Source organism: Lissotriton helveticus, chromosome 5_1 (genome assembly GCF_964261635.1).
Source record: "Lissotriton helveticus chromosome 5_1, aLisHel1.1, whole genome shotgun sequence".
Classification (NCBI taxonomy): domain Eukaryota; kingdom Metazoa; phylum Chordata; class Amphibia; order Caudata; family Salamandridae; genus Lissotriton; species Lissotriton helveticus.
In genome coordinates, this window is record NC_136065.1 from 1,649,658,427 (window position 1) to 1,649,673,118 (window position 14,692).

Here is a 14,692-nt window from a genome sequence, read left to right on the forward strand (position 1 = left end):
TCTCCTATACTACCTCTGTGCCCAGGCACAGTACGCAGCGTACTGGTACCATGAAGTCCCCTACATTACACACGTGGCCATTGAGGAGGGTGATGCTCATCCGGTCCCCCTACCGGCGATATTGTCACACACTAGACCCCCGCTCCATTCCAGAGACATCAACACGGTAGACACCACGATCAAGGCCTGGAATAGATTAGGTCAATTGGCCCACAAGACCCCACTATATGCACCGAACATGCCATTACAGCACCATCAGGCCTTATCAGTCACTAGCGAGAAAGTGGGGATGTCGCTCCTGTCCAGGGCTGGGATCGACAAAATGAGCGACGTCTTTAGGGGAGGCACGTTTATGGAACTTGATAGTTTGGGTTATATACAAAATCAAACTCTTCTGTTCCGCTTCACGTATTACAGACTGACGAGGGCATTGAAGGGACATTACCCTACATTCCCGGAGGAGCCGGAAACACTGGCGTCATTACAGATGCTGATCACCACTAGTGATCTTTCTCACTTAGTATCCAGACTCTACACTGCTGCACAATCGGACATAGCAGGCCACACACTTAAAGCCAAGGAAAGATGGGATGCACTACTGGACGCTCCACTGACAGAAGTAGAGTGGTATAGTTCATGCGCCTTGACACAGATACTGACGCCAAACGGGAATCTGAGGATTATCCATTTCAAGTTCATCCACCAATGCTATTACACGCCGGTGAAAATGCGCAGATACGGGCTTCAAGAGGAAGACAAATGCAAGCGCTGCAACAGGGAGGGGGCGGACTTTGTACATTTAGCGTGGAAATGTGAGCGTGTAGCCGGTTACTGGGAGGAGGTCACAGCCGCATTGTCGGTCATGTTAGAGGACGAGGTGCACTGCACACCACAGATTTGCCTGCTTGGTATTATACCCCAATTCAGAGCGCTGAAGCGCAAATTCTGTGCTATCGCACTCCTCTTAGCCAAAAGACAGGTGGCACAATGCTGGCACAGCCGGAAGGTACCGACTGCAAAGGCGTGGATGCATAGCATGTCTACTTGTAGGGATAAACTACAAACGTATGAGGAAGACTTACCTGTTAAAACTAGGCCCAAGGATGTGTGGTGTTTTTTGACAGACTATCTGATCTCCTTACCGGAGTATGGGGAGGATTAGTTTATGTGTGGGTGACGTTGTGAGGTGTATGACTGCCGTTCGGTTATGACCCCAATGAACCATCGGGAGGGAATTATGGAACACTGCCTAGCTCACTGTATAGGATGTAAATGAAAGCAATGAGAGGTCTTAAGTTGGGGAAGTTAGAGTTTGGTTGATAAAACCACAAAATGTAAGGCTCATGTCGATTGTACAATGCGTGCCCTGACTGGAGAATACCGGATTGGTCTATCTAACGCTAATGTATGGCTTTCAATGTTCATCTATGATTGTAATGATCTAACATGGTACAGTGGCGAGCCGGCCTCAGGGTTGTAGGCTCATGCTGTGTATTATGCTTTATGTTAATAAAGGTCTTACGGAAAAAAAAAAAAAAAAAAAAAAAAAGTAGCTGATACAGCACTGTTTGCAGCTCCTCAGTATATGGTTATCCCGTGACAACAATGTTTTCATCATATTTATTATTCTACAAATTTATTTTTAAATGCACTGATGTGGTGTTTGCATGCTCTGCAAGACGGCACATCATGGAATGTTTATAAGGAGCATCGAATAGGATTGTGATATTTGCACCTGGAAGAGTCGGACACGCAGATCCTGAAAAGAAGTAAAGACTCTCTAGCAAGGGCCGTCTTTACCCTGAGTTTAATCTTTATAGTGAAATGGTTTATGAAAAACCAGTAAGCTGCTCCAGGTGAGGCTCGAACTCACAACCTCGGCATGCCTCAATGCAAGTACTGCTGTATAAGTACCGCGCGCTAACCGATTGCGCCACTGGAGCTCACTGCTCTCATATCTCCCCAGTTGAGCCATCTAGAGCTGACCAAGTAGATACTGGCACTGCTCCCTTATTCACTGTGCAAGATCGACTCACATACTAGCATGTTATCATGACTAATAAAAATTACAGTCCTAATGGAACAGATTTGATAATTCTGCTATATCATGTGCTCTGTCTATTGAACACCACATACATTTGCCAGTTCTGACACAGTCTAGGAGAAACTTATGATTATTTGTAATTAGCACATAGTAAGAATTTCCTAAAAAATGAAACATGGTCACCTAAGGCAGACGAGGTGGCCGAGTGGTTAAGGCGATGGACTGCTAATCCATTGTGCTCTGCACGCGTGGGTTCGAATCCCACCTTCGTCGGAACGCCATCAGACACTCTTTTGAAGGTGGGCATGTCTGGTAGTACAATTACCCTCTCTTTCAAGACACAGCCATAATCCACTAGAAGGGCCCAACTGACTATTCCTTTTTGGCTATTATGTCAAATTAAGGGAAGTGTTTTGTGCTTAATTGAAATTAGATCTTTCATGAAGTGTCCAGAGGATTGCTTTTCCCTCACTCCTGGCCTTCTAACCAGTTTGGATAGATAGACTGATAAGAAAGCAGCTCTTACTCCTAAAGTTTCAGCCATCTCAAGTGTATGACTGTTGACATATGTCTGCCCCACAGAGACAGATCACTTCTAATAAGTGAGTTCTCTATCTGTCACTGATTGCGGACATACTAACTAGAGCTATCAGTATGGTCATAAATGTGAATACTCTTATGTTCTCAAATCAAAATGGAGTTTTTCCTACTTCCAAGAAAAGTGTCTTAAGCATGCTCTTCAATTTGTGCACGCATGTAGACATTCAAATGCAACTGCATTTCCATACAGAGTCTCAAAATCATAGATATCTTCATACCGCAGTAAGAATACATGAAGCGATTTACATACTGCAGGCAGGCTGGACTTGTAGCTCAGTGGCAGAGCACTGGTCTTGTAAACCAGGGGTCATGAGTTCAAGCCTCGTCAGGGCCTTTTTATATGTGAGTTTCTGTATGTTGTTTCCATGTCATTCTTTCTAGGAGTCACACATTGTCTTAAGTTTGCTTATTGACAAGCTTCCCTTTCCTGCTTTCATCGTATCAAAAAGACTTCATGAAAACCATTGAACCATAAACTATTACCTCAGCCCTTCCGATCGCCTGACAAACGCCTGACAAACGCCATTCTCACCCCGACGGGCAAGCCCTGCAGGGCAAAGCCAAATAAGCCATGCATATTTGAAGTTCCTTTGAAAGTCAGAGCGAGGACTATGACCTCTGTTCCGACTGAGTCTGCATCCATATTTGAAGTTCCTTTGAAAGTCAGAGCGAGGACTATGACCTCTGTTCCGACTGAGTCTGCATCCACAGAAAGGATGAAATAAGGATCTAGAAATTTCACCAAGGAGATGTGAACTTCATCCCCCTTAAAATACTTTTCCTCCCAGATGCCCCGGCTCTTAGTCAAATGAGGTTAATCTTCAAAACCCCACCCCCACTAACCATAAATATCCGACTCTCCTGCTGTCCATTCAAATGATACAAGGTATCTTGTACATAGAGAGAATGTGAGAAAAATCTGAATCGCTTCATAGATTTGGTGACCTTGGAAGGGTCGGCTGGATAAAGAAGTGAACCTGATTTCGGGAAAAGGAGTATCGTGATGGGGATGAGGAAAAGAGAACATGGACCACATTCACAAGTTAGAGAAATAAACGTAATAGGTTGAATGGTTTTAAAAAGTTAACTTTGAGCACGAATTGTGTTTTTTAAACTGCAAAGAATTAAAAAATCAATGTGGGATTGGAGGCACAATCTGAGCAGAAAGCACCATAAGCTGCTATGGTGCAACTCTTATGTTGACTAGAAACATTAATATGATGACGCTCTTCCTTTGATATGTCTTTCAGTTAAATTGTATTGTAAGTAGCTGATACAGCACTGTTTGCAGCTCCTCAGTATATGGTTATCCCGTGACAACAATGTTTTCATCATATTTATTATTCTACAAAAGTATTTTTAAATGCACTGATGTGGTGTTTGCATGCTATGCAAGACGGCACATCATGGAATGTTTATAAGGAGCATCGAATAGGATTGTGATATTTGCACCTGGAAGAGTCGGACACGCAGATCCTGAAAAGAAGTAAAGACTCTCTAGCAAGGGCCGTCTTTACCCTGAGTTTAATCTTTACTTTTAGTGAAATGGTTTATGAAAAACCAGTAAGCTGCTCAAGGTGAGGCTCGAACTCACAACCTCGGCATGCCTCAATGCAAGTACTGCTGTATAAGTATTGCGCGCTAACCGATTGCGCCACTGGAGCTCACTGTTCTCATATCTCCCCAGTTGAGCCATCTAGAGCTGACCAAGTAGATACTGGCACTGCTCCCTTATTCACTGTGCAAGATCGACTCACATGCTAGCATGTTATCATGACTATTAAAAACTACAGTCCTAATGGAACAGATTTGATAATTCTGCTATATCATGTGCTCTGTCTATTGCACACCACATACATTTGCCAGTTCTGACACAGTCTAGGAGAAACTTATGATTATTTGTAATTAGCACATAGAAAGAATTTCCTAAAAAATGAAACATAGTCACCTAAGGCAGACGAGGTGGCCGAGTGGTTAAGGCGATGGACTGCTAATCCATTGTGCTCTGCACGCGTGGGTTCGAATCCCACCTTCGTCGGTACGCCATCAGACACTCTTTTGAAGGTGGGCATGTCTCGTAGTACAATTACACTCTCTTTCAAGACACAGCCATAATCCACTAGAAGGGCCCAACTGACTATTCCTTTTTGGCTATTATGTCAAATTAAGGGAAGTGTTTTGTGCCTAATTGAAATTAGATCTTTCATGAAGTGTCCAGAGGATTGCCTTTCCCTCACTCCTGGCCTTCTAACCAGTTTGGATAGATAGACTGATAAGAAAGCAGCTCTTACTCCTAAAGTTTCAGCCATCTCAAGTGTATGACTGTTGACATATGTCTGCCCCACAGAGACAGATCACTTCTAATAAGTGAGTTCTCTATCTGTCACTGATTGCGGACATACTAACTAGAGCTATCAGTATGGTCATAAATGTGAATACTCTTATGTTCTCAAATCAAAATGGAGTTTTTCCTACTTCCAAGAAAAGTGTCTTAAGCATGCTCTTCAATTTGTGCACGCATGTAGACATTCAAATGCAACTGCATTTCCATACAGAGTCTCAAAATCATAGATATCTTCATACCGCAGTAAGAATACATGAAGCGATTTACATACTGCAGGCAGGCAGGCCTTGTAGCTCAGTGGCAGAGCACTGGTCTTGTAAACCAGGGGTCATGAGTTCAAGCCTCATCAGGGCCTTTTTATATGTGAGTTTCTGTATGTTGTTTCCAAGTCATTCTTTCTAGGAGTCACACCTTGTCTTAAGTTTGCCTATTGACAAGCTTCCCTTTCCTGCTTTCATCATATCAAGAAGACTTCATGAAAACCATTGAACCATAAACTATTGCCTCACCCCTTTCGATCGCCTGACAAACGCCATTCTCACTCCGCCGGGCAAGCCCTGCCGGGCAAAGCCAAATAAGCCAAGCATATTTGAAGTTCCTTTGAAAGTCAGAGCGAGGACTATGACCTCTGTTCCGACTGAGTCTGCATCCACAGAAAGGATGAAATAAGGATCTAGAAATTTCACCAAGGAGATGTGAACTTCATCCCCCTTAAAATACTTTTCCTCCCAGATGCCCCGGCTCTTAGTCAAATGAGGTTAATCTTCAAAACCCCACCCCCACTAAACATAAATATCCGACTCTCCTGCTGTCCATTCAAATGATACAAGGTATCTTGTACATAGAGAGAATGTGAGAAAAGCAGAATCGCTTCATAGATTTGGTGACCTTGGAAGGGTCGGCTGGATAAAGAAGTGAACCTGATTTCGGGAAAAGGAGTATCGTGATGGGGATGAGGAAAAGAGAACATGGACCACATTCACAAGTTAGAGAAATAAATGTAATAGGTTGAATGGTTTTAAAAAGTTAACTTTGAGCATGAATTGTGTTTTTTAAACTGCAAAGAATTAAAAAATCAATGTGGGATTGGAGGCACAATCTGAGCAGAAAGCACCATAAGCTGCTATGGTGCAACTCTTATGTTGACTAGAAACATTAATATGATGACGCTCTTCCTTTGATATGTCTTTCAGTTAAATTGTATTGTAAGTAGCTGATACAGCACTGTTTGCAGCTCCTCAGTATATGGTTATCCCGTGACAACAATGTTTTCATCATATTTATTATTCTACAAAAGTATTTTTAAATGCACTGATGTGGTGTTTGCATGCTATGCAACACGGCACATCATGGAATGTTTATAAGGAGCATCGAATAGGATTGTGATATTTGCACCTGGAAGAGTCGGACACGCAGATCCTGAAAAGAAGTAAAGACTCTCTAGCAAGGGCCGTCTTTACCCTGAGTTTAATCTTTACTTTTAGTGAAATGGTTTATGAAAAACCAGTAAGCTGCTCCAGGTGAGGCTCGAACTCACAACCTCGACATGCCTCAATGCAAGTACTGCTGTATAAGTACCGCGCGCTAACCGATTGCGCCACTGGAGCTCACTGTTCTCATATCTCCCCAGTTGAGCCATCTAGAGCTGACCAAGTAGATACTGGCACTGCTCCCTTATTCACTGTGCAAGATCGACTCACATGCTAGCATGTTATCATGACTATTAAAAACTACAGTCCTAATGGAACAGATTTGATAATTCTGCTATATCATGTGCTCTGTCTATTGAACACCACATACATTTGCCAGTTCTGACACAGTCTAGGAGAAACTTATGATTATTTGTAATTAGCACATAGTAAGAATTTCCTAAAAAATGAAACATAGTCACCTAAGGCAGACAAGGTGGCCGAGTGGTTAAGGCGATAGACTGCTAATCCATTGTGCTCTGCACGCGTGGGTTCGAATCCCACCTTCGTCGGAACGCCATAAGACACTCTTTTGAAGGTGGGCATGTCTCGTAGTACAATTACACTCTCTTTCAAGACACAGCCATAATCCATTAGAAAGGCCCAACTGACTATTCCATTTTGGCAATTATGTCAAATTAAGGGAAGTGTTTTGTGCTTAATTGAAATTAGATCTTTCATGAAGTGTCCAGAGGATTGCCTTTCCCTCACTCCTGGCCTTCTAACCAGTTTGGATAGATAGACTGATAAGAAAGCAGCTCTTACTCCTAAAGTTTCAGCCATCTCAAGTGTATGACTGTTGACATATGTCTGCCCCACAGAGACAGATCACTTCTAATAAGTGAGTTCTCTATCTGTCACTGATTGCGGACATACTAACTAGAGCTATCAGTATGGTCATAAATGTGAATACTCTTATGTTCTCAAATCAAAATGGAGTTTTTCCTACTTCCAAGAAAAGTGTCTTAAGCATGCTCTTCAATTTGTGCACGCATGTAGACATTCAAATGCAACTGCATTTCCATACAGAGTCTCAAAATCATAGATATCTTCATACCGCAGTAAGAATACATGAAGCGATTTACATACTGCAGACAGGCAGGCCTTGTAGCTCAGTGGCAGAGCACTGGTCTTGTAAACCAGGGGTCATGAGTTCAAGCCTCATCAGGGCCTTTTTATATGTGAGTTTCTGTATGTTGTTTCCAAGTCATTCTTTCTAGGAGTCACACCTTGTCTTAAGTTTGCCTATTTACAAGCTTCCCTTTCCTGCTTTCATCATATCAAGAAGACTTCATGAAAACCATTGAACCATAAACTATTGCCTCACCCCTTTCGATCGCCTGACAAACGCCATTCTCACTCCGCCGGGCAAGCCCTGCCGGGCAAAGCCAAATAAGCCAAGCATATTTGAAGTTCCTTTGAAAGTCAGAGCGAGGACTATGACCTCTGTTCCGACTGAGTCTGCATCCACAGAAAGGATGAAATAAGGATCTAGAAATTTCACCAAGGAGATGTGAACTTCATCCCCCTTAAAATACTTTTCCTCCCAGATGCCCCGGCTCTTAGTCAAATGAGGTTAATCTTCAAAACCCCACCCCCACTAACCATAAATATCCGACTCTCCTGCTGTCCATTCAAATGATACAAGGTATCTTGTACATAGAGAGAATGTGAGACAAGCATTTGCAATGCAATAGGTCTCGCATTAGGAAAGTTTGAGCTATTGGTATTGTAAATTACACATTTTTTATTTATGTGTTGGTTTTGAAAATAGCGAAAATAGCTTTGTCATTTACAATGCCAAAAGTTTTAACTTTCGCAAATGTGACACCTATAGCATTTGTAATGCAATATGTGTTGTATTTACGTGACTTAGATGTATTGATATTACAAATAAAAATGGCTTTTACATTTTTTAATAATTAATACTTAAATACAAGTTATTGTAATTTATAATGGCAATAGCTTTTGTAAATAACTTTTGTGAAGATTATGTTCATTGTATTTTATTGTGATGAAAATCCAAGAACAGAAGTGAAATATTAACATCTTTTTGTGACATTTGTAATAAAGCTTGAAACATTGAGAGAACATATTCGAACCAGTTGTAGTTGAATGGTTGCACAGATTGATGCTGTGTTGGCGCTGAGTGATGCTGTGGCGTTAGGTGATGCTGTGTGTGTGCAGTGTGTGTGAGGGTGCAGTGTGTGTGTGAGGGTGCAGTGTGTGTGTGAGGGTGCAGTGTGTGTGTGAGGGTGCAGCGTGTGTGTGTGAGGGTGCAGTGTGTGTGTGAGGGTGCAGTGTGTGTGTGTGAGGGTGCAGTGTGTGTGTTTGAGAGTGCAGTGTGTGTGTGAGGGTGCAGTGTGTGAGTGTGAGGGTGCAGAGTGTGTGAGGGTGCAGAGTGTGTGAGGGTGCAGAGTGTGTGAGAGTGCAGAGTGTGTGAGAGTGCAGAGTGTGTGAGGGTGCAGAGTGTGTGAGGGTGCAGAGTGTGTGAGGGTGCAGAGTGTGTGAGGGTGCAGAGTGTGTGAGGGTGCAGAGTGTGTGAGGGTGAGTCTCCTGGGAACATAAACTATGGGAAAATGAATATTGGGATAACATTACATACGTGCAGGAGTTTGCATGGCAATATACAAAATAAAGAAACACAGAGGTAAATACCAGCTTTAAAAAATCCATTAAGTTGCTAGAGACGCACAGCAGCTGTGATTTCATGTAAATAAAATAAAACAAGTCACTGCGAACACGCTGTGTAGCCAATAAATTATATGTCTGCCCACAAGGCTGTAGTCAGACACCCTTTCATGCACAGGACTTAAGTCTCAAACAATCTCTTGCCAGTGTTGTCAAAGTCAGGACTAGCTCCCCCTGGATGATTTCTAAAGCAGGCCTTTTGAGTGTAAATATTGGCGCTGGGGGGTTAAGTGTCACTGGAGATCCTTCAAATCTCAGGCAGGAATACCTGCAGGGCTGGCTCCGCTTTTCATCCTTCAAGCGAGGCTTACATTACACATAGCTCTGAGAGGCTATTAGTTAGTTGGTGCGCGCTGCCTAACTGGTCTAATCAATGGTCAACAGGGGAGAGGCAGATTCTGTATCTAAAGGAAGTGTTCATATAGTCTGTCTGCAGGGAAAAAAGTCGAGGTGCTGCAGCGACATGTTCAAGATCACACAGTGTGCCTCTCTGATAGCAGCCATAGCATTTCCAAAACTGTTTTATGTTTAAAAAAATCTTAATGGGCGTAGGATGATAACATATTCAGAAGTGGGTGCTTGAACAACATATCCAAACTTTTAGCACTGAAAACATCTATGTGTGTTTTTAGGTGTTTTACATAAAGTGTCTTAGTGGAAGAAATAATGGATGGTGCTATGAACAAAGTTTCTGGCAAAGGAGTTAGCTGATTCTTCTAAAGTAAAGGGATTACATTCAATTACTTGCTGACAGTACCAGGCGTGGTAGCATGTCTTCATCCTCTGAAAAAAGTACAGTGATCGAATGCTGCACATAGAGGGCATAGGGTAGACCTGTGTTCCAGCATTTGCGAAATGTACCGTAATTTTACTCTAGCTTTACTGGCTGCCTCTGTGAGAGTTCATCTCCTTAGGTCTTATGAGCCGCGCATGTTTGTCTGGCCATTAGGATGAAAGCTATGCCAGAATGTCTGGGCAAAACATCACACGTTCAGCTCTTGGTACTGCACGCAAAGCCTGGGCGTCGATGGACTGCACCTCTTTGTCAGGGGTGTTAAAAATGTGATAGGTATACTTGAGGCTGTGTGCATTAAACGTATCTTTTTTTGCATTTGGAGGCTGAATAACTACAATACAGTGTGACAGTTCGCAGAAGGAGGGGTAAATGTACCTGTACTGCCAGCCTTTGCCACCGCTACAGCCAGTACCCCCTGGCCCTCGAGGCCCGGGGTCGCTCTTGTTCGGCAGCCCCAGAACCTCCAGCTTGTTCTCGGTGTCGCAGACCCTGACCGGGGTGGTCTCCCCCTGCATGGCGACTCCGTGGACGCTGACCACACTGCAGCCCCCACCCCCGGGAGCTACAACCTCCCGTGGTCCGCTCCTTGCGGTCTCCTCCTCGTCCTCTTCATTCCCAGGGCCTCTACAGTACAGCAGCTCAGAGAAGGGTCCCGGAGGTAGGATATTGCCTCCTTTCCAAAGTCCGCCCCGGCTTGGCGAACCCTACACCCGCCTCCCAGGGAGACACAGGGAAAGCAGGAGGCGGGACAAGTGATGACACCACAGCCACTACGCTTCCGGGGCCCTGCAGAACAAACGCTGGGATACCCTTCTGAAGTCAACATAGCGCCATTTTGGTTAAGGAGCAATACATGAACAATAGAACCAAACAATACTAGAACGTCAAGGTTCAACGGGAAGATCAGAAACCAAACTTGAAAAACACCTTCTGTAAGAGTAAACTATTGAAAATAGCAGAAAACGCAAACTGTAATGGAAGCTACGAATGCGACAAAGTGAGCGTAGGCATTTCTTAATATTCTTATATTATTATATTAAATCAATCTCCTAGATTTGTTAAAAAATATATACGATTTAAAATTGATATAGTACAAACCTAATACATATGATGACAAACATTATTGTTATTCCTATGTTAAAAGTCCTAGGAACATCGTGCGGTCTCCATTTAAAGATGGCCGCTTTTTCGTATTCACGCAGGAACATTTACAGACAATCTTCCGAAAGAACAGTCAGGAGGCGACCGCCTGCAGTGTGCAAAGGGCCGCTCACTCCGAAAACGGTTTGCTATTCGTAGACTCGCAGACCGAAAACTGCCATCACCTAAACATATGCTGACATCTTAAACAGGTATAATTTCTCATTCTTTAAACTACTACTACTACAAAAACAAAGGTGATTGGCCCATGCTGCCGTTTTTGCTGGGGCCACGACGCACCCTGCAGTTAAAAATGATAGCGGACCAGAGAGGGAGCATGTCTAAAAGGAGTACTGCCTCCTGATTGGCTGTTTAAATAGAAACCTGTGGTGCGCGCGCACCACAGAGGAGCCGACGCGGGAATCGAAACTAGTGGTGCGCGCGCACCAGAGGAGCGGGGGCAAGGGAGCGCGAAGACGCCGAGACGAGGTAAGGGATGTGTGTGTAAGCGCCGGGGGTTCTCTGTGTATGTGTGTGCGTGCGTGTGTGTATGCGGGGGGGGTTCTGTATGTATGTGTGTGTGTATGCGTGGGGGGGCTGTATGTGTGTTGTGCATGTGTTGTGAAGAGCCTGCCGGAATCGGAGTGCGTGTTGACGCGCGCGACCTGATCCCGGCAGGCTGCTGCTGCGTGCGCGTGACAGTCTGTTGTCCTCTCCGGCTCCCTTTGAGTCCTTGAAAGCCGGAATGATAACAATAGTCTCGCTCTGCGACAGCAGGCCTTTGGCCTGCAATCGCAGGGCGAGACCTAAAAAAGCAGAATAGCTTCATAGATTTGGTGACCTTGGAAGGGTCGGCTGGATAAAGAAGTGAACCTGATTTCGGGAAAAGGAGTATCGTGATGGGGATGAGGAAAAGAGAACATGGACCACATTCACAAGTTAGAGAAATAAATGTAATAGGTTGAATGGTTTTAAAAAGTTAACTTTGAGCACGAATTGTGTTTTTAAACTACAAAGAATTAAAAAATCAATGTGGGATTGGAGGCACAATCTGAGCAGAAAGCACCATAAGCTGCTATGGTGCAACTCTTATGTTGACTAGAAACATTAATATGATGACGCTCTTCTTTTGATATGTCTTTCAGTTAGTTTGTATTGTAAGTAGCTGATACAGCACTGTTTGCAGCTCCTCAGTATATGGTTATCCCGTGACAACAATGTTTTCATCATATTTATTATTCTACAAATGTATTTTTAATTGCACTGATGTGGTGTTTGCATGCTATGCAAGACGGCACATCATGGAATGTTTATAAGGAGCATTGAATAGGATTGTGATATTTGCACCTGGAAGAGTCGGACACGCAGATCCTGAAAAGAAGTAAAGACTCTCTAGCAAGGGCGGTCTTTACCCTGAGTTTAATCTTTACTTTTAGTGAAATGGTTTATGAAAAACCAGTAAGCTGCTCCAGGTGAGGCTCTAACTCACAACCTCGGCATGCCTCAATGCAAGTACTGCTGTATAAGTACCGCACGCTAACCGATTGCGCCACTGGAGCTCACTGTTCTCATATCTCCCCAGTTGAGCCATCTAGAGCTGACCAAGTAGATACTGGCACTGCTCCCTTATTCACTGTGCAAGATCGACTCACATGCTAGCATGTTATCATGACTATTAAAAACTACAGTCCTAATGGAACAGATTTGATAATTCTGCTATATCATGTGCTCTGTCTATTGAACACCACATACATTTGCCAGTTCTGACACAGTCTAGGAGAAACTTATGATTATTTGTAATTAGCACATAGTAAGAATTTCCTAAAAAATTAAACATAGTCACCTAAGGCAGACGAGGTGGCCGAGTGGTTAAGGCGATGGACTACTAATCCATTGTGCCCTGCACGCGTGGGTTCGAATCCCACCTTCGTCGGAACGCCATCAGACACTCTTTTGAAGGTGGGCATGTCTCGTAGTACAATTACACTCTCTTTCAAGACACAGCCATAATCCACTAGAAGGGCCCAACTGACTATTCCATTTTGGCAATTATGTCAAATTAAGGGAAGTGTTTTGTGCTTAATTGAAATAAGATCTTTCATGAAGTGTCCAGAGCATTGCCTTTCCCTCACTCCTGGCCTTCTAACCAGTTTGGATAGATAGACGGATAAGAAAGCAGCTCTTACTCCTAAAGTTTCAGCCATCTCAAGTGTATGACTGTTGACATATGTCTGCCCCACAGAGACAGATCACTTCTAATAAGTGAGTTCTTTATCTGTCACTGATTGCGGACATACTAACTAGAGCTATCAGTATGGTCATAAATGTGAATACTCTTATGTTCTCAAATCAAAATGGAGTTTTTCCTACTTCCAAGAAAAGTGTCTTAAGCATGCTCTTCAATTTGTGCACGCATGTAGACATTCAAATGCAACTGCATTTCCATACAGAGTCTCAAAATCATAGATATCTTCATACTGCAGTAAGAATACATGAAGCGATTTACATACTGCAGGTAGGCAGGCCTTGTAGCTCAGTGGCAGAGCACTGGTCTTGTAAACCAGGAGTCATGAGTTCAAGCCTCATCAGGGCCTTTTTATATGTGAGTTTCTGTATGTTGTTTCCAAGTCATTCTTTCTAGGAGTCACACATTGTCTTAAGTTTGCTTATTGACAAGCTTCCCTTTCCTGCTTTCATCGTATCAAGAAGACTTCATGAAAACCATTGAACCATAAACTATTGCCTCACCCCTTTCGATCGCCTGACGAACGCCTGACAAACGCCATTCTCACCCCGCCGGGCAAAGCCAAATAAGCCAAGCATATTTGAAGTTCCTTTGAAAGTCAGAGCGAGGACTATGACCTCTCTCCCGACTGAGTCTGCATCCACAGAAAGGATGAAATAAGGATCTAGAAATTTCACCAAGGAGATGTGAACTTCATCCCCCTTAAAATACTTTTCCTCCCAGATGCCCCGGCTCTTAGTCAAATGAGGTTAATCTTCAAAACCCCACCCCCACTAACCATAAATATCCGACTCTCCTGCTGTCCATTCAAATGATACAAGGTATCTTGTACATAGAGAGAATGTGAGAAAAAGCAGAATAGCTTCATAGATTTGGTGACCTTGGAAGGGTCGGCTGGATAAAGAAGTGAACCTGATTTCGGGAAAAGGAGTATCGTGATGGGGATGAGGAAAAGAGAACATGGACCACATTCACAAGTTAGAGAAATAAATGTAATAGGTTGAATGGTTTTAAAAAGTTAACTTTGAGCACTAATTGTGTTTTTTAAATTGCAAAGAATTAAAAAATCAATGTGGGATTGGAGGCACAATCTGAGCAGAAAGCACCATAAGCTGCTATGGTGCAACTCTTATGTTGACTAGAAACATTAATATGATGATGGTCTTCTTTTGATATGTCTTTCAGTTAAATTGTATTGTAAGTATCTGATACAGCACTGTTTGCAGCTCCTCAGTATATGGTTATCCCGTGACAAGAATGTTTTCATCATATTTATTATTCTACAAATGTATTTTTAAATGCACTGATGTGGTGTTTGCATGCTATGCAAGACGGCACATCATGGAATGTTTATAAGGAGCAT

At 43.2% G+C, this 14,692-nt stretch overlaps 11 non-coding genes across 11 annotated transcripts; 8 read left to right on the forward strand and 3 right to left on the reverse strand.

The window, feature by feature from the left end:
• Positions 1–1,848: 1,848 nt before the first annotated feature.
• On the reverse strand, positions 1,849–1,943 carry TRNAI-UAU (transfer RNA isoleucine (anticodon UAU)). Its single transcript has 2 exons — positions 1,906–1,943; positions 1,849–1,884 (listed from the first exon to the last, which is right to left on the reverse strand). It is a non-coding gene; the product is annotated as a tRNA-Ile (tRNA).
• A 292-nt stretch (positions 1,944–2,235) lies between these two features.
• TRNAS-GCU (transfer RNA serine (anticodon GCU)) lies at positions 2,236–2,317 on the forward strand. Its single transcript has one exon. It is a non-coding gene; the product is annotated as a tRNA-Ser (tRNA).
• Positions 2,318–2,906: 589 nt separating this feature from the next.
• Positions 2,907–2,978, forward strand: TRNAT-UGU (transfer RNA threonine (anticodon UGU)). The gene has a single exon. It is a non-coding gene; the product is annotated as a tRNA-Thr (tRNA).
• Positions 2,979–4,600: 1,622 nt separating this feature from the next.
• On the forward strand, positions 4,601–4,682 carry TRNAS-GCU (transfer RNA serine (anticodon GCU)). The gene has a single exon. It is a non-coding gene; the product is annotated as a tRNA-Ser (tRNA).
• Positions 4,683–5,271: 589 nt separating this feature from the next.
• Positions 5,272–5,343, forward strand: TRNAT-UGU (transfer RNA threonine (anticodon UGU)). The gene has a single exon. It is a non-coding gene; the product is annotated as a tRNA-Thr (tRNA).
• A 1,157-nt stretch (positions 5,344–6,500) lies between these two features.
• TRNAI-UAU (transfer RNA isoleucine (anticodon UAU)) lies at positions 6,501–6,595 on the reverse strand. Its single transcript has 2 exons — positions 6,558–6,595; positions 6,501–6,536 (listed from the first exon to the last, which is right to left on the reverse strand). It is a non-coding gene; the product is annotated as a tRNA-Ile (tRNA).
• Positions 6,596–6,887: 292 nt separating this feature from the next.
• TRNAS-GCU (transfer RNA serine (anticodon GCU)) lies at positions 6,888–6,969 on the forward strand. Its single transcript has one exon. It is a non-coding gene; the product is annotated as a tRNA-Ser (tRNA).
• Positions 6,970–7,558: 589 nt separating this feature from the next.
• On the forward strand, positions 7,559–7,630 carry TRNAT-UGU (transfer RNA threonine (anticodon UGU)). The gene has a single exon. It is a non-coding gene; the product is annotated as a tRNA-Thr (tRNA).
• Positions 7,631–12,548: 4,918 nt separating this feature from the next.
• TRNAI-UAU (transfer RNA isoleucine (anticodon UAU)) lies at positions 12,549–12,643 on the reverse strand. The gene is made up of 2 exons: positions 12,606–12,643; positions 12,549–12,584 (listed from the first exon to the last, which is right to left on the reverse strand). It is a non-coding gene; the product is annotated as a tRNA-Ile (tRNA).
• A 292-nt stretch (positions 12,644–12,935) lies between these two features.
• On the forward strand, positions 12,936–13,017 carry TRNAS-ACU (transfer RNA serine (anticodon ACU)). The gene has a single exon. It is a non-coding gene; the product is annotated as a tRNA-Ser (tRNA).
• Positions 13,018–13,606: 589 nt separating this feature from the next.
• TRNAT-UGU (transfer RNA threonine (anticodon UGU)) lies at positions 13,607–13,678 on the forward strand. Its single transcript has one exon. It is a non-coding gene; the product is annotated as a tRNA-Thr (tRNA).
• Positions 13,679–14,692: the final 1,014 nt, after the last annotated feature.